This window comes from Polypterus senegalus, chromosome 9 (genome assembly GCF_016835505.1).
Source record: "Polypterus senegalus isolate Bchr_013 chromosome 9, ASM1683550v1, whole genome shotgun sequence".
In the NCBI taxonomy this organism is placed as follows: domain Eukaryota; kingdom Metazoa; phylum Chordata; class Cladistia; order Polypteriformes; family Polypteridae; genus Polypterus; species Polypterus senegalus.
This window is the reverse complement of record NC_053162.1, coordinates 79,232,063-79,251,920: the sequence shown is the minus strand read 5'-3', so window position 1 is coordinate 79,251,920 and position 19,858 is coordinate 79,232,063. Positions and strand designations below refer to the sequence as shown.

General features: G+C 39.0%; 1 protein-coding gene and 1 long non-coding RNA gene across 2 annotated transcripts in view; one reads left to right on the top strand and one right to left on the bottom strand.

Annotated features, from left to right (window-relative positions):
* LOC120535459 overlaps positions 1-8,724 on the bottom strand; it is a 43,107-nt gene extending 34,383 nt beyond the window's left edge. Inside the window, exon 1 of the long non-coding RNA XR_005634901.1 lies at positions 8,564-8,724. This is a non-coding gene — a long non-coding RNA (uncharacterized LOC120535459). The remainder of the gene's footprint in view (positions 1-8,563) is intronic.
* Positions 1-19,858, top strand: part of cpne7 (copine VII) — a 263,075-nt gene that overhangs the window by 129,806 nt on the left and 113,411 nt on the right. The window lies entirely within an intron of this gene.

The following is a 19,858-nucleotide window of genomic DNA, read 5'->3' as shown; positions in this document are numbered from 1 at the left end:
TATAAAACTCCACCCTTCTCAATGCACTTGCGCCACCTGCCTGAACGTGCCAGATTTCCAGCAGCAGAAAAGGTTTTGTATTGTCCCATTAACCGCTTGTGCACTGCTTCCTTCACGTTGTCATCTATCTTGAATCGACAAACACCCAGATGTTTTTTTTAGTGGTCCAAAAAGGTGGAAATCACATGGTACCAAATCTGGCGAATAACGAGGACGTTGCAATACCTCAAACAAGCCTTGGTGTTCTTAGCAGTGAGTGGGCAGACATTGTCTTGCAGCAAAAGGACTTCTCCAGACAGCAGTCCCCGCCGCTTCGATCGAATAGCAGTAACTTGCATTAGTGACTGTAGTACCCCTCGACTTGTAGTGTTCGACAATAATTTGGGTGCACAAGTGGTTGAGAAGAGAAGACAAAACCTTTTCTTCTGCTGGAATCCAGGAACGTCCAGGCAGGTGGCGCAAGTGCATTGAGAAGGGTGGAGACTACTTTAAGAAATGACATTATGAGTTTTGTTAAGGTTCATTATATTTTATAATAAATCCTATTTTCCAACTTTGGCTTGACTCCCCCTCGTAAAAAAAATAAAAAGAAAACAGTATCTTTATATATAATACGCTACCGTGGCTGTTCGTTTGTCTGTCCAGGATTTTAAATCACCTGTAGCACGCAAACCGTTTGAGCTGTTGACTAGAAATTTGGTACACATATACTATGTGACGTCTATTATCTGCTTTCAGGGTAATGATTGACCTCCAAGGTTATTCTTCTTTTTATTTTTATTTTATTGTTGAATCAACTCTTGGCAGCAGCTAGCACACGCATGCGTACGGGCACCATTCTCATCCCTACCACGTTCTCCGTCACTTCTCCTACCACTTCATATCTTAAATCATTCCTGAGTCAGATTGAAGACTTAAGTGCCAGCTTAAGTGAAAAATTAAAGAAAACATACTAAGTAATTGCAACACAAAAACTGACTAAATCAGTTTTAACGTGAAAAGATGCTGACAAAAGAAGAGAAGAAGCAGGCCGCTATGATGGAGAAAAGAAGAGCTGCTCAGGGAGCAGCAAGCGCATCAACCTCTGAGCAAACGAATGGTAAATGTACAGAGAAAGAGTATGAAAACTATGAATGCTCAAGTCAAGTGTATTCACTGCACATTATTGTACAGTGCGCCGTTACTGGTAACTAATAAATCAATTATAAACCAGAGATAATGAGAATCAGAACTGTGTCAGCACTCTAATATTACAAATCTTTTATGTTAATAAGTGTGGTGATGGGCAGCCATATCCACTACCCGGCCGGGACGCCAGCTGGATGGAAGGACTGGGGCATAGAACATCTGCAAGGCAATACCTTCCCCGGGACACTAGAGGGCAGCCTCCCTGGGTGGCTGTAACACCATTAATTCCCACAGGGCATGCGAGGAGTTGGAGTTTGGTAATGGACTGTTGGGGACCCTGGGGGCATCCAGGGGGAGCTGCAGAGGCCTACTTTGGGCTTTTATCACACCTGGGAGTGATTCCAGGTCTCCGGGTCTGATTAATGAGCCACCTGGAACACTCCCAGGGCCAACATAAAAGGAGTTGCCTCTCGCCACTCGGGGAGCCAGGGTCATGTGGAAGAGGATGAAGCTTGTTGGAGGAGGAGTGGAGGTGAGAGACGCAATGGAAAGAAAAGAAAAAGAAAGAAAAGAAAAGAAATGTTGACTCTGCTTTAAACTGTGCTGTACTTTGGGAAGTGAGGAAGAAGCGTTTCCCCAGCTCAAAATAAATGTGTGCTGTGTTGAACTTGGGCTCTGACTCTGTCTGTGTTGGGTTAGGGTGACTTTATGCTCTCCAGAAGTCCACAGTGCATAATTCAAAAAGTTTACCCTTAAACTTTGTATATACTGTAAAAACATAAACAGAGACAGACAGAGTGTTGGGACACCCATGTGTGAACCCCATATAATCAAAAAATGATTTAAATCAAAATAAAGCATGTGAAAATGCAAAGTCATAGGGCAGAGTCTCCTGTGACTGGGCTCCCAATGAAGACCGGAGGATGGAGGTGGGAGAAAAGAGCAGGATTTGCAGTGTTTCCTGCTGAAGGCCAGGGGGTGGTGGTGTAGTAAACACAAGCCAGATTTGAGGTAGGACTGTGCGTACTGGTGGACATCTTTTGCTGAGAAGACCTTAAAAGGTGTGTAGAGGTGACATTAGTGTAAGAAAAAAGCACCAAAGCTCAAATTGGTTTTAATGGACAGATCCTTGGATTTTTTTGACCAGTAGAATCCCATAAATTTTTTTAAAATGCATACTTTAACTAATAGAATATGTACAAAAATATGTATCAATAATACATCTGGCAAAAAAGAAAATAAAATACTTGTAATTATTTATATTTAGCAGTGGGTAGTGCTGCTGCCTCGCAGTTAGGAGACGCTTCCCGGGTCCTACCTGCGTGGAGTTTGCATGTTCTCCCCATGTCTGCTTGGGTTTCCTCCCACAGTCCAATGACATGCAGGTTAGGTGCATTACCGATTCTAAAATATATATATATATAATTAATAACATTCATTGGACCATAAAAATATTTAATTATAATGGATTTTATAATGAATATGGGGAAACCACATATACTATTGTGACTTGCAGCACCACAGGGACAGCTCCATAGCTGCTCTGCTGCGTCTGGTAAACAGTAAACCAAGGGTAAAGTAAAGGGTTATCCTCTGTAGGATCAGGCTTACCATGTAATGTGCTTGTTGCACAATGTTTAGAGAATTTAACACTGGGCTTTGACATGCTCTTGTTCACACTCTCCTGATCTGCCACATCAGTCATTCTGAGGCACTGGTGTTTCTGATCTGAAGATTGGAGCTAAAGCAGGACAAATGCCTCTTGTGACATGGCTCCAATCTTGTGTGCTTGAGTACTGAAGTAACTCCTACTTTGAATGAAGTCTTGAAACTGTACCTGCCTTCTCTATACAGTAATAAAGTATTTTCCTTGGAAACCTGGAATCACCTTCCTGTTTCTTGTGCACCTCTGTGACCCAAGCTTGACAATACTTGTATAAAAAACGTGCTTCTTAAACTGCTAAAAATGTTTTATTTGAAAATGAAATGTTAGATGTAGTTTTTTAAAAACAGAAATACAAGTACAGTATGAGAACAAAATGAAAATGAGACATTAGATGTAACTTTTTCTTTCAGTGTTAACTGACAGTGTTTCTCACTTTTTTGTTAATTGCAAAAAAAAAAAAATTGAGAAGTGCTATAAAACTTGAATAGTACAGTATCTGCACACAACACAATTACCCATGCAGCTGCTCAGTGGAGCATCGACTCAGAATTCGGCTCTACCTGTATGATGTAGCGCCTACACTCTCGCTGAGCCTTGCTAAGACTGCCCGAGACTGTAAATTTCAAAACAGACTGTCACTGTCTTTTGGTCCAACAAGAAAGAGACAGCCTGTTGCAGGGTTCTCGAGAGTCGTCAAATGTATAGGCATTGCATCATTATCTTTGGTGGCCATTTTTGATTGAAAACATTCATTATACTGAAATTAACATTTTGTTAAAACAAAACCTGTTAAACATGATATTGCATGCACGTTTGTCCAAGCCAGTGCTTCCCAAAATCGGTCCTGGGGACCCACTGTGTCTTCTGGTTTTTGATCCAACCAGATTCCTAATCAGTGACAATACCTGATAATACTGAGCTCATTTAATTAGTTGGTATTTTTTTCTCTTATTCTATATTCAGAAAAGCACAGCAGCATGATTTTTACTAGAAAAAATTTTGCTAGAATTGGATTTGACCTGTATTTGGAATATTTATTGTTGATTTTAACCTCCATAAAGACAGTGTTTCTAGTGATGATTCTTCATGTTTAGAGAAGAAATGGCACAAGACTTTTTTTAAACACAGTTGTTATGAATAAAAAGCACAAAGCACTATTTTCACACCTGCCTCTACTGTTATTTTGTCCTTATTGCTCAGTCCATTTGCATTTCATGACTATAATGTCCTAGGTTCAAGGTAGTATGCCAGCTATCAGCAACATGGACATCACAGGCTTTAGTTCAAAGCATGGTGCTATAAATTATCGTATGACCTGCATGTTTGGTCTTACTAATAAAGTATAGGTGCAGTCATTCCATTTTTTGAAGGTGGTTGAAAAATATTAATTAAATAATCATGTCACCTTTAACACTAGAATCCCTGAAGCCTATGAAAACAGTCGTAATGCCGGGCCACCTTAAATTCCTTTGCACCTCTCCATTAGCATCTTTGTTTTGCAAATGTGTTGATCAGCACAAGCAGCAAGCAGCCTGCTATCCCATTCCCCACCGACGCAGCTAGTTCTCCCAGCTAAAGGCTCTTTATCTGGGTGAGAGGTGCCTGGAGTTGTATAGGGTAAATAATATATTGTTATTTGGAATACATGCTTTCATGTGTATTCCATGTCTACAACGATCTGTGTAAATGTAGGATGACAGGAAATGCGAGGCAAGAAATGTTGAATACATACAATATAACCAAAGCATGTTATAGTAACAATTGATAAAATGTTGACGTGAAATGTATAATGCATGAAGGCTGAAATTCAAATATCAAATAAACACTTTCACAAAAGGTATAACAAAACAAGTATGCCTTTATTCAAGAATATAACTAAAGAAAAAAATTATTCAATTTACATTTTGCTGTCAATATATAAAAAAACGAATCCAATTTATCAATTGCATGGCTGGTGTGGAGGTAAGAATGGCTGCTTTGAAATCAAGAGGTTGCAGATTTGATCTCGGGTCTTCCCTGCATTTACCGTTATGAATAGTGAGTAATTCGATTAGCTGCAATCTCTGCCTAGCTGCAAGGCAGGTTTTGGGCCTGTTTTTTCTATACACTCCATTGCTAACTGCATTCAGTTAGCTGCAATTTGCTTATCTGAAATTTCCAGTTTGCTGCAATGCCTTTACTATTCCCGTTTCATGATTTTCAGGTCAGTCGGCTTTGGATAGCTGCAATGGCCGTGTGAGTCCGTTTTCCGCTTACTGTGCAGTCTACTCCATTTACTCCTCGGTACGAGATCGCCACGTGCACTTAAGCTGAGTCGACTGCACTTGACTTTATGCAAATAGGGACCCTGAAAGTCATGCAGCTATGCGGAGTGTGTGCTTAAGCGACGTGCATGCAAGTGGAGTCGACTGTAGTTGATACACGGTACAGAGAGACATGACACCATATAAAGTTGACTGCCAGGCATATGTGTGGGCGGTGTCTGTTATTTCAGTAAGTTAGAAAGCCGACAGATCTGAAAATAACATCAACTGATCGATATAATTTAATTTTTTGAAAAGTTGCTGGAATATTCTTACATTAGGTCTAGTCTAATATGGCTGTGTGTAAAACTTCAAAAACGTTAAAAGCCCTGTCATTAGCGGATAGAGTAGAAGTGTTAAAATGAATTAATAGTAAGGAAAGTCAAGTGCCTGTTGCCAAACTCTTTGGTGTTTATCCAAGTCAAATCTGTTGCATTGTTAAGCAACAGTAGCAGGTGATTGATGACTGGCAAAAGAACGCTAATCCTGAAAAAGAAAACAGGCAGGAAAATCTGAGGATCTTGAAGTTGCTTTGTTGCATTGGTTCAGTCAAGCTAGATGCAGACAGCTGCCAGTTAGCGGACCGATGTTTATTGTAAAAGACAATCAGCTTGCTGTTAGCTTTGGCATAGAGGAATTCAATGCTACAGATTGATGGCTGGAGCGTTTAAACAGCAACACGGGGAAAAGCAGGATGCTGATGTATTTGGTGCTGAGCGTTGGATAGTTGAAGTTCTTACTGACATCATCAAAGAATATGATGAACATGATACCTTCAATGCTGATGAAACTGGGCTTTATTGGTGTGCCATACCCAAGGGAACATTAACATTTAAACACCTTGAAGCTGCTGGAACTAAAGTGCCAAAAGACAGACTGACACTGCTACTGGCCTGTAACATGGATGGATCAGAACGGTTGCCGCCGCTGGTAATAGGGAAAAGCAAAGAGCCAAGGTGCTTCAAAAACGTCAAGAAGCTTCCAGTGGCATACGAGGCAAATCGCAACACCTGGATGACCAGTGAAGTTAGGCTGCAGTAGCTGAAGAAGCTGGACAATTCAATGAGGTCCAAAAGACAACAAATTGTTTTGCTGAGTGACAACTGTGCAGCACACTGTGCTGATATCAGACTGACAAACATCAAGCTCGTTTTTATGCCGCCCAACACAACAAGCTTAATTCAGCCCATGGATCAAGGCATAATAGCAAATTTCAAGCGAAATTACCGATCCCTCATGCTTCGCCGTCTGATGGTTATCATGGATCAAGGTGACAATGAAACAATGAGAGCAATTGAGCTGGCCCGTAAGCTGACATTACTTGACAGTTTGCACATGCAGAAGGATGCATTGAGTCGTGTCAGTACATCAACAATGGTTAACTGCTACAGACGAGCAAGCTTCATGAAAGCTGTGGAGGGAGATAGCACTATCCCAGTTCTGGGTTCCTCAGCAGCAGTTGTGGATGATAGCAGCAGCGTGGGGCTACAGCTGCCTGATGGAATGTCAACTAATGACTTTGATCGTTTCATTGAAATCGACAGTAATGCTGCAACAAGTGCAGATAAAACAGACAAAGAGATATGCGAAAGCCTGAAGACATCTACTCCAGCGGCTAATTAACTAGAAGAGGAGGAGAGACTGGACGCGGCCGATGTCGATGACGTTCAGTCTGCACCTGCCATGGCACTGAAGATCACTAATGCAGTGAAGAGCTTGGATTTTATACAAGCCTACCTAGAGTTAACAGGCTGTGATTTGTACGAAACGTTTTATGTACTGTCCAGCCAAATTTATGACCGTCGTCCGAAACAGGCACACACAACAATAACAGATTATTTTCGTCACATGTGAACTAACACTGAGTAAACGACGACATTGCTTAATTGAAAATTAGCAGCTGTAGACCGTCAAGGCTGCATGTATAATACATGTACTGTATTCTAATTTGACTACATTAGACGATTAAACTATATTTGAGGCTGGTTAGTAACAATACGTTGTGTTTATTCCTTAGCTCTAGGCATTGCAGTTAGGCACGTCCTTTATAAATAGGCGACAACAGTGACGCAATACATGCATAAAGTGCATACCTAGCATGAAACACACGGCTCATAGTCTATTATAAGCTAACTCCACTTATTTGCAATCTCCACTTACCTGCAATTGGGCCTTCAGTCCCCACACATTGCAGCTAAATGGAGTGCACTGCATAATAAAAAATATACATTTGATTTGAGTCTGTAACATCTGTTGTAAATTTTTGGACATAGAAATGCTAAGCCAGTAGATTACCATGTATGTAACAGAAAATCAGAGATTCTAAAATTCCTAATATTCCAGCTGTGTTAAAAATAAAAATATAGGGGGTCTCTAAAACAGGGTCTTAAGATATGGCAATGCTTTAAAATACTCCATCAAATCATGTTGTAGTGTACTAAATGATTAAGAGAGCAAATCAAACTAACAGATTTCTCCCGACAGGAGGGTGTCAGCAGGAGATCAGATGGGTGTATCCCAGGGGCCATCTGTGGGTGGGGTGCCAGTCTGTCACCATAACTCTTATATACAAACCCACACTTGACATTCAGTGCCAATTTAGAGTTATGAGTTCCCCTAATATGCACATTGTGACTATAATTATTACACATTCAATTCCGACTGCAGCATTGCACAGGAATTCCACTGAAACAATATTGCTTCTTGTAATTGCATTAGATTAAGTGTAGTACTCTGTTATTCATGCAGCAGATTTCTTTGTAATTACTTAGTCTTTAAAAGGTTATTTCTCTCCACGGCCATGATACAGTAGCTACCATATAAATAAAAAGTGCTAGGGTCAATCAGACTTCTTTATTGCATACATAAATCATGCAGCACATTAAATCCATCACATTTTCTCATGCATAGTAAATATGGTCTGTGAAATGATCTACTTATCTATTCATCTAACTAGCTCTCAATCCACAGAGGCCATTGAGACATGTAGGCAGGAAAAAGCAAAGAAACATTGATGCCTATTAAGTCACTGCTCTATGCAAAGAGGTCACGATCTGGTGGACCCTAGAGTAAAACTTCTCTATGCCCTCCCATTCAAGAAGAGCCACATGAGATTGTTCGACCTTTAGTTAGGATGCTCCCTATGCCTCTTTTATGGGGGACGTACCAGGCACAGCCCACTTGTAGAAGGTTTAAAGGTACACCAATACACACTGGAGGGATTGACTATTTTGGGAGTATCTGGGAGTTTCCCACCACAAGCTGCAATAAGCAGTTGGGGATATTACAGCATGGTTTCTCCAAAAGGGTTTTTTTTTATTGATACAGAACAGACTCAAGCCATACACATCCCTTTTGTAACCATTGCAGAAATCAGACGAGATACATATGATGCAAATGGTGATATATGTATTTAACTTGCTTTAAAAGATTACTTCCATTCCCAAAAAATAGTATTTATACATACATATCCAGGATGGAGAAAAGCCTTTGGGACAATGCAGTCATCATCCTTTTCTTCAGTGGGGAATGCTGACGATTATACGTCCATACAGCATTAAGAGGATTCTTGCTTCTCTGTGGTATCTCCTCTTTTTATATACTCCAGTTTTTATGAACCTTGCTAGATATTGACAACTGCCTTCTGAGCTGTGGTCTTCTCAGGCCACTCATGGCCTGTGCCTGGAAGTAATGGTTCAGGCCTACTTCAATTAGCCAACATCTCTGCCCGTGGAATTTGTTTACAGAGAAAGCTTTAAATAGCAGACAGGGACTCTTGGCAATGGAGCAAATAGGGAAGCCAGCCTGCCTGTGCCATCTTCCAGTTGTCATCTCATCTCCCTGTCTGGTTCTCTCTGTCAGCTTATTTATTTGTGTGGTTTGTGATATCAAATAATGTGTTTGAAATAAACCTCACAGATCACAGGGGCATACTTAAAACCTATTCCTACACATAGTCATTCCAGGTCAGGTATTTAACAAGGAAAAGCATACAAAAAGTAAAAAGTGATGTAAAATTATTATTTATTGTAAATAGTACTAGGGTGTTGTGCTGTGTTAGTCATTATGAATGTAGAGAAAAGCCAAGCAAACCAAGACACCTTTTATTGGCTAACTAAAAAGATTACAATATGCAAGCTTTCGAGGCAACTCAGGCCCCTTCTTCATCTTGCCTAGAAAAACTCCCATTATAAGCAAAGTAAATACGTATGGCTTCTGTTCACACATCACAGCTATCATTCATGGCATAACATGGTACAAACATGACTAGCACATGATGCTAATACATTTCTTGTGAAACTGATATTAATATTTATCATAAGCCATTTTTATAGGCCATTCATTTTAAAATTCTTCTGTTAACATTTAAGGCTATTTATAACCTCGCCCCTCCACATCTGTCTGACCTTCTTCATGTTGCCATTCCCTCCCGTAACCTCTTCCTCCATCCATCTGACCGTCCCTCTAGCCCGTCTAACCACCATTGGGAGCAGAGCATTCAGCCGCTCTGCTCCCAAGCCATTACTTACTGACCTTAGAAATACTGAATCATTTTCAACTTTCAAATGTAAACTTAATACCCATCTGTTCAAAATGGCCTTTTCTCAATGATTACAATGGCTTTGTTTGGTTTTAACTTTTTATATTTTCTGGTGCTTTAAGTTCTGTTTATAATGTGCTTTTTATTTATTGTCTGTTCGGTGTCCTTGAGTGCTTAGAAAGGCATCTTTGTATAAATATAATGTATTATTATTATTATTATATCCATACGAAACAGTAAACAGTACCTTACCTAGCTTTAATAGGGCATATTTCTAACCTCTACATTTTTTTGGTTTCTTACAACAAAAGGGTGGAGTGGTGACTCTGAGGCTAAGGATCTGCACCGGCAATTCAATCCCATAAACGTCAGAAATTATGCCACTCCATTGGGCCCTTGAGCAAGGCCCTTAACCTCCAATTGCTCCATCCTGGGTATGACGTTAACCTCCATCCAGCCCTGCAAGCAGGTCCTCCAACTTACAGGGAAAACTTGAGGGTTGGTGGCAGGCCCACCATAAAAAACCTCACACTGTTGCATTGTGCTGCTGCGGTGTCACCCGCTGCACTTGGTTCCCAATCTGGGTGGTTTATCGTGTGGTGGGTGCGACAACATGCTGTAATCAGTGCATGCTCCCAACCTCTCTTTTACAAGAAAAATGAGCCGCACACTTGTGCTCTCTAATGACTGATTATTTCCCAATAGGAGAAGATGGCTCTTGGGTCAGTGAAGGGAGAGGGGCAGGGGCTTGAGCCACTGTAGCCACCACTTTGTGCACATCCATGCTCTAACTCATTAGTAAAGCTTCACTTAACCATAAACATATACATCCAGCACATTAACACCAGTTGTACCCCCTAACTCTTTAAAAATTGAAGTGAATTTGAATATGTTACCTGAGGGTTATTTTGCTCATTTCAAGAGCTAAAGCTTTGTACTGCACTGCACTGTACAGCACATTTATGTTGTCTCCTACAACAGCCTTCATTGTTTCTTTTGCAGGAAGACTGCTTTATTGTAACTACTTGAATATTAATTATTGTTAAATAGTTTAGTTGTTTGTTCAAATATGTCCTTATCTGTTGTAAGTCGTAAATTGTATGTGTATTTCCTAAAAGAAGATTTTTAAATGCAAAATGAAAACCAAATTAACACTGGCCTGTTCATTTAAGCATAATCCTTTCGATGGTATTGATTCTGTCAAAGAGTATGGAGACCAAATATCCCTGCCAGCATTGTGAGATTGCTTGAAAACAAACAATACCTGAATTGGCCGAGAGGTGAACTGGTTATGAAATATTTATCGGCACATTTAAAGACTGTAAACACTCTTGGGAGCCATGCTGTTCTTTGAGAAGAGAAGGTGAAAGGTAAACAGAAGGCTTTGGGCTAAATGGTGAGAAAATGCTAAAAACCTTTTGTTTGTTCAATTCAATTTACTCTTATTCCACTTCTTAGGAGGGCAGCATGTTATATAATAATTACAAATATTGTATGAAATAATTGGAACATTAATTCAAAATTAGTCACATGCCAATAGTATTTGCAAGGCAAGAAAGAGAAAAATACAAAGAAAAAAAAGCTCTAATATACAGCATCAAGGTATACTCAACTAAAATTTGCTCCCTACTTAAAGAAAAGAAGCCTGTGGCCTGAGGGGGCCATCCATTTATTATCTAAAATATTAATTTCTTCTTACTTTTTATTATTGCATCTTTAATTTTTAATGCAACAAAAAGAGAAAGAAAGTGAATATAAATTTATCAGTTTAGTTGAATAGGAAATTGACAGTACTGTACATGTACCCTTAATGTGCATGTTTCTGGATATTATTCAGTATTCGCCAGAAAAAGTATGATTAGTTTAATGATTAACTTTAACAAATGCAACTTATTGCTTTGAGACACACCATTCAATATCCTTATCTTATATTGCAAAATGACTTATGCAATAATGACATACAGTATTATGAAGTATTACACAAAACATAAATGTAGCTTTGCAAAATACAGTATGAAAGGACCTTGGGGTACAACTGATACTTCTCTAGTCAGGGTGGTCTGTGCATGTAGGTTGGATCACTACTTAGTGACCCTCACAGAAAATGCCTCTCAAGAGAAAGGATAATCATAAAACCTTTGACTTGAGAAACCATTCTACAAAAATTCTTTATAAAATAAAATTGGGTGGGCGGCACGGTGGTAGTGCTGCTGCCACACAGTAAGGAGACCTGGGTTTGCTTTCCGGGTCCTCCCTGCGTGGAGTTTGCATGTTCTCCCCGTGTCTGCGTGGGTTTCCTCCGGGCGCTCTGGTTTCCTCCCACAGTCCAAAGATATGCAGGTTAGGTGGATTGGCAATTCTAAATTGGCCCTAGTGTGTGCTCGGTGTTTGTGTGTGTCCTGCGATGGGTTGGCACCCTGCCCACGATTGGTTCCTGCCTTGTGCCCTGTGTTGGCTGGGATTGGCTCCAGCAGACCCCCATGAATCTGTGTTCGGTTTAGCGGGTTAGAAAATGGATGGATGGATAAAATAGGGTTTATTTGAAATCGTTCAAAAAATAACAAAACCCAAAATAAGGCAAACCACTAAAAACAAATATATCTTAAACCAAGACACAAGCAAAAATTTTAAAGCCAGAAAATGGCAACATTATGTACTTCCCAAATAACAACCATAATAAACCACTGAAGGATTCACTTCTTCGTCTCACAATATAAAGGCTGATGGTGGACCTTCAGCTGTGGCTCTTGAGGTTCCACCCACAAAAAACAAGGAACAGATGAGAAAAAGTAATGCTTAAAAAATAGTGGTCACAAAAATACATAGACATAATAAACACATGAAAAAAATAATACTTTAAAATACACATAGACAACACAGAAAAAGAAAATAAGCATGTTATGGACTAGGACTCCCAAAGCACACAAGTCCCAATCACTTCCAATAGCACTTTGCCCTCTAGTGGGGGATATCCCTGTCAAACCCCAGCTAGTAATACATACAAACACTGAATCTTTATAAAATAAAATATTTAATTTTTAGAAACAATATTCCAATCACAATGAAGCTCCATGGAGCACAAAGGAAAAATGGAATTGCCTGCAAAAGAGGCAATCCAAAGTCACAAAACAGAATCCAAACTCAGTTTTTGAAAAAAAACAAAAAAAAACAAACAGAGGATCACATTTTCAAACAATACAAAGGCACAACCACAACACAACACAAAATAACTCACCAACTCCAGAGCGCATTCACAATGAACTGGTGGGGTTTGGGGCAAAAAACATAAAAAGGCAGCTTATATATAGGGAAAACCAAAAATAACAATGATGCACATAATCAATATATATTAAAGAATGAAAAATGAGTAAAAGAAACACAAAACATGAATTTGGGAGGAGCCCTGGCTGTGATATGACGTAACTTAAGCCAGCAAGCACATCCTAGCTAAAAAATGACATGCAGGGCATGAGGACTCTGATTCAAAAAGCAATCCCCTATGTAACTACTAAGAAAAGGAAGGAGTCTGAGGAGTTGTTTATTGCAAGTATGTGATGGGAAAACTATACAAATTGAACAATTAAAGAACACGAGGATGGGTTGGTGTCCCGTTAAGGATGAATTTTGCTCCTTGTTGTAGTGGTAGGACAGAGGGACACGGACTGCTGCTCCATATGTTCTCCCAATACAATGGGTAACAGCATCCTTCTGGAAGAGTTCCCATTGGTACACAAGGCAACATTGCAGCCGTAGTCCTGATAGGCAACCTTGTTGGGATATCTGCAAGCTGCTAGGAGGACACTCCCCTGACATAGAAAGGTTCTGCCTGACCTGGAAGTGGTTGTAGGTGGCAATCTTGTTGCATTGAAAGTACTCCTAGGATAAAACTGAAAAAGAGCCGCTCAACCTCCCCAAAATGAGTCCCAGCTGGAAATCGAGTCAGATAATGCTCAAGTGAACTAGAAGAGAAGGACGGAATTGTGTATGTTGGATTGTGGAAAAGAAGCATGCATTAGTTATTTCCAGAGGTGGGTAGTAACGAGTTACATTTACTTGAGTAACTTTTTAAAAAAATTGTACTTCTAACGGTAGTTTTAATACACCATACTTTTTACTTTTACTTGAGTACATTTGTGAAGAAGAAACACTACTCTTACTCCACTACACTGGGCAACACTTGACTCGTTACTTTTTTCCATTTATACATTAAACTATATTTTTGCAAGAGAGAAGTTGCCAGTGGATCTATCCATCCATCCATCCATTTTCTAACCCGCTGAATCCGAATACAGGGTCACAGGGGTCTGCTGGAGCCAATCCCAGCCAACACAGGGCACAAGGCAGGAACCAATCCTGGGCAGGGTGCCAACCCACCGCAGGACACACACAAACACACCTACACACCAAGCACACACTAGGGCCAATTTAGAATCGCCAATCCACCTAACCGGCATGTCTTTGGATTGCGGGAGGAAACCGGAGCGCCCGGAGGAAACCCACGCAGACACGGGGAGAACATGCAAACTCCACGCAGGGAGGACCCGGGAAGCGAACCCAGGTCTCCTAACTGCGAGGCAGCAGCGCTACCACTGCGCCACCGTGCCGCCGCCAGTGGATCTACTGCATGATAATTTCACCAATCAGACGTAGCTATGCAGTCACATGACCACACACAAACTTCCTGCGTCTTGCAGCCTGTGAGAGGCTTTTTAGTCATGCGGGGCTCCTTTTCACTGCTAAATGGTCATAGCTTCACTGCAAGAACCAGATCATCATTCCCAAGCCTGCCTTTCATGTCTTTTAACCACATGTCTTATCTCCTTTTCTTTTATTCCTTCTTCTCTTTTGTGCTGACCCGTATATAGACACTCCCGACTCCGTGGGCCTTAATCACACGCCGCAGGAAGCCAATAAACCAAATTGAGAATGATCGGACTGGCACATGCAGGGGCGACTCGCTCCAACTACCTCATTAACTCCCCGCGGAGAGTGACACAGTTTTGTGGATTTGAAACTGGCCTTTTTTTTTTTTAAGCCGCGGACCCACTACACCACAAAGTGCATATGCAGTATTATACTGTCAGTGTACAGGAGATCTCGTCACTGTAAGTAGTGTGCACTGTTCAGACATACATGTTACCTACTGTAGGTATCAATTTCAAAAGCTTTGTTGTGAAAAACTGAGATTTGGAACTTTGTGTTATTTGTGCATCTTTATTTTGTAAAGATTTATTTTTACAAATTTTTTTATTTTATTATTTAGAAATAGCAGAATTTGCTAATTATTTTATATTATTGTCTGTCTTATTACAACATTTCTAAAAAATAAATCATTTATTATGTTCAAACAGTTACTCAGTATTTGAGTAGTCTTTTCACCAAGTAATTTTTTACTCTTACTTGAGTAAGTTTTTGGTGGACTACTTTTTACTTCTACTTGAGTAATATAATTTTGAAGTAACGCTACGCTTACTTGAGTACAATTTTTGGCTACTCTACCCACCTCTGGTTATTTCATAAAAAATAAGATCTAATTTCAACCATGGACTGTTTTGGTATGGTTGTGGTTGGGGTCTGAGGTTCTGAGTGAACATAAAGAAATAATAACATATTTTTAAAATATTAGAAGTTTTTATACACATTGGAATGCAATACAACAAATTCCCTAATTTTGTTGCCCTACTTATGGGAAGGGCTGAAGAAATCACAAGGGCTTGTCAAAATCCAAGATACTATACATTCTTTAGAAACTAGAAATGCCACAGGTCCATTTAACTTATTGCTCACTCATTGTCATATCTTGTTCATTTGAAGGTATCTGAAAACATCCCCCACAATTCAATTAAAATTTGTTGTGACATCCTGCCACAATGAAGCAATGAAAAAGGGAGGGATACTCAAAAATCTACACAACAAGTCAGAATAACCATGATTCATGTCTGGGGCACAGGAATAGGCCTCACTATAGACAGCCTAACCCCTATTCAAACATTAGGCTTTCCAAGCCTTTAGAAATCAAACATTAAAATATATTAAAAAAAAAAGAGGAAAACCATTAAAAACCAGCAATCCCCAAGTAAATCAATGTTCTTTTAAAAGTTAAGTTTATTGAAAAGAATTAAAAATGATTCCAAAAGTAATCTAAAAATCAAAAAAGTGTAAAAATTTCTTTTGCCATTAATTAAAATTAACTAATTATAAGCTAACAGAAAAAAAATCCACTAGTCCAAAAAACTCAGAATCAGTCATTTAAATGAAAATGCAGTCCAAATCCAGAAGATTCATGAACAAAATCAAAAGTGAAAGGGAAATGCAGGAATCAAAACAAAACAATGCAGAAGCTGAAGAAAGAATTTTAGCTTCTCTTTAGATATCTGTTGGGACAGGCTGCCTTGTTAGGTGGCCCTGTCTCCTTGGGTTTCACATAAATGTAGTAGAGCAGAACACAAATAAATCTACAAAGAGATGTAATAATAAAGTAAAATATAAAATTACAAAAACAAAAATGCAAAGCAAAATCAAAATCACAATTAATAACTTAATAACAGCAGAAAGACTACATAAACAAAAAAATAAACTTAAGCAAGGGCAGAAACACTGGCTAAAATCACAACAAATGTATTACGCATAGGAGTCTTTGTGACAAAAATATGTATGAGGCCTCCAAAAGCTGCTATTCAAACAAGCCTGGACCTTGATTGTTCTGTGCAGTAGAGCCTCACCTTAACCCAGCTAGGCCACTAAAGCTATCTGCTGGCTTTTTCTAGAGCAGGCTCCAAAAGGGGTTGTTTGCAAAAGAAATATATATATCACTAAAATATACTAAACCACCACAAGATAACCATAAACCTTTAGCTTCTAGTAAAAGGGCAATTAAAGTATCTTCAGAAATATGTATTAACAAAAATAAGCAAAAGAGGCAAAAAGAAGATGCCTGAATGGCAATCCACAGCAAACATCTAAACATGATATCTAAAAATCAGAATACTTAAAAATAAAATGAGAAATAGTCAAAAATCCAGAAAATTCATCACAATGCTTACTTAAATTCCATCAAACAAATGATCCCAACTCCTGAGTCTCCTCAGCCAATTTACATTGCCTGGAGAGGACACAAAAGTGCTTACTTCAGGGTGGCCCCTCCTCTTATGGCTCCACACAAAAAGACCAAGGAATATAACAATATTTAAAGGGACAGTACAAAATCACATATGAAATCAACATAAATAACATATGCACATGAAAATAACTGAACATTAACAAAAACAACAATAAAACAAAAATCACATATAACTTTGAACAGATACAGAACAAAAAAGACTACACATCAACCATCTAGTGAGAATTTATTAATGTTTTTGTAAAACAAGCCTGCCAGGCCCCTGTGTCTGGGATGAATTTCTTTTAAAGTTTTAATATCAAAGAGGAGCTTTAGAATGAACTGGATAGAACTCTGGTTTTAAGTGGTAATCATAATTTAATATATCTTAAAATTTTTGGAATCTTCTATTGATTATATGTTTGATTGATTTTTGATTTACTGTAGTGTGATCTTTATGCTCAATAAAACGTAACAAAAAATAACACAGAGAGATGTCAAATGTGCTTGATGCGTTAACTTTTTAGTTTAAACTGTTTTGGATGTTTTCACAGCTTTTTCTTCACTTCTGAGTTTTTGGATAGGTAATGTCTATCATCGTTGTCTCCCTCCTAGATGCCACTTAGTGACAGCAATTATTTGTCAATCACCTAAGAGTCCCTTGAGCTTAATTTGTTTTAGTGCTTAAAAGGGTTATTAAGTCTCTGCCCCTGTTTCTACCTTTCTATTTGTGTCTCCTGAGGTTATGACCTCTTTCCTTATTTGTTTCCAAAAAACATGATGGTGCAACAATTCTTCTCTAATCTCTTTAAAATTGTTTTTGACAAGTCTTATTGACCATTATATTCGCCACCCAATAGTATTTTTGCCTGTTTCTTGCATTACCAGTTTCTGAACATATCTTGTTCAACAATCTCTCTGATATACTGCCAGCTATCTTCTTGCTATCAATTATACATATTGTTGGGTCATTAGTTTGACATTTCTCAATTATTTTTTTCCAAAGAGTCTGCTTATTTTCTGTATTTGTACATCTGATATTCATTTAGCAAACAAATATAACATGACCAGAGAACAGAACAGCAGAGCCGCTTCGAATGTTGGAGCTCCAGCTGGATGTTCTCGTTTAATAAGCAAAATAAACAAAAACCATGCCCAGTGGTCTATCAAAAAAGATGGCTTTAATAGCCCAACAAATAAAGATTCCCCAGGATAAGGAGGCACTGGGAACTTTTTTGAGTTTTCTTCAAAAGGGTACTGGCTCCAAAGTCAGGTGGTGTCCTCCAGGACCGGCTGGTTTAATTTAGCCCTGTCTAGAAGGGGCAAGACCAACTCTGGGCGCTGTGGCCAGGGTAGGTTGCCATCACAGGCCAGCTTCTTGGAGCTGTGGGTGGAGTGACATTTAGCATGAGTTCCTCCTCTCATTACAGAGTAGTACTGCTTACCTCACCAGAGCCAGGAAGGTGATAATCTAGGCGCACATGTATGAAATAATCTCTTTGAAAAGATTTATACTGAATTGTCCATACATTCATTTTCAAAACCCGCTTATCCTGAGCACTGTCACAGGGCAGGAGGGAGCCCATCCTACCAGTCATTCATTGCAAGGCAGGAATAATCCCTGGACAGAGTGCCAGGCCCACGCAGAGTGAACCCGCTCATATATATATATAAGCACAATCTAGGGCCAATTTAGTAATGGCATTTCACCTAAATTGCATGTGTTTGGGTTGTGGGAGGAAATCAGAATACTTGGAGGAAACCCACAAATTGGATTTTGTTTTCTTATTGTTTTTTAAACAATTAGCTTCAGGTTATAGCTTATATCTCATGTATGGAAAAGTTAACAAAGTAATAAAGACACCAAACACTAGGTGCCGAAATATTTAAAATATAGTTATTGCTGAGAAGAGATGATAGCAATATTTTATAGTGGATGGAGGTGGCCTTATTACATTAATGCAATCTATCCGGTCCAGCAGTGATTGACAGGCTCAGTGAATTAGATTTGCAAATCTCCTACTTCAATATCTCTAAAGAATTTGCTGTACTATTCCAGAAGGTAATAGCCTGGCTTACAGAAAGTATTTGAAACTTTATCAATAAATGGTAATAATAAATTTGAATTCATTTTACCCTACTGGCCTTGCATGGATCTTATAAAATTTGCTATTATTATTCAGGCTATTGCACCATGAGATTACAGGTGATTTCTGAAACGAACCTATTTGCACTCTGGTATGTGCAAATGAGCACCTTTGATCAAGAGCATAATCTGAGCAGCTCTTTCATTATAGGGAGGAATGCAAGCAGACCTTCAAAAAGGCTGCTCATCTTTTTAATAAGAACCTCACATTCAAAGCGTAGAAGCTATATTAGGGCTGGGATGAATAGTAACATTAAACTGAAAATCCTAGGTTTAATATATTGAATTATTGATACCTACGGAGCTGAATATGGCAAACTGAGCTAATTATTTTTCATCTTAATTATTTTGACCTTCATTTCCAACTAGTTTTATCAAGTACTGGTCATTCCGACATTCATCTCACTTTCCTATTGATTGCTTTTTAAAATTAAATATTCCCATGTGTACTGTATACTGTCCAAACATTCCAAACCAGAATACTCAACTCTCCCAGGCAAACTGAGAGACCACTTCAACTATCTCCCCTCAATCTGTTAGAGCTAGGCTAGCAGTATGATCACCCACAGAATATTAGGTTAAAGGATAAGTCCAGAAAAGCAGCAATTCAGAAGAACACTACCATTACTCCTCTAATCATTTCATAGAATGGAGTAATTTTTGTATGAAGTAGTCTGATAATTTAAAATACACATTTAGGCTTGGACAGAAGAAATTAGAAATGAACAAATGTTGCTTCAGTAAAGAATGAGGGAAGGCACAGTGTCACAATGCTTAGTGCTGCCACCTCCCAATTTTAAGGACCCACGTAGGATTACTGGCCGATCTGCTGTCTATGTGAATTTTGACTATTTTCCTCATGCACGTATTGCTCTATTGGTACTCTTATTTCCTTCTGAAGGAGTAGGGATACTGACATCCATTACAGTTTTGGTTCCTACATTCTCCTGTGAGAAAATGGATGAAAATATATAAT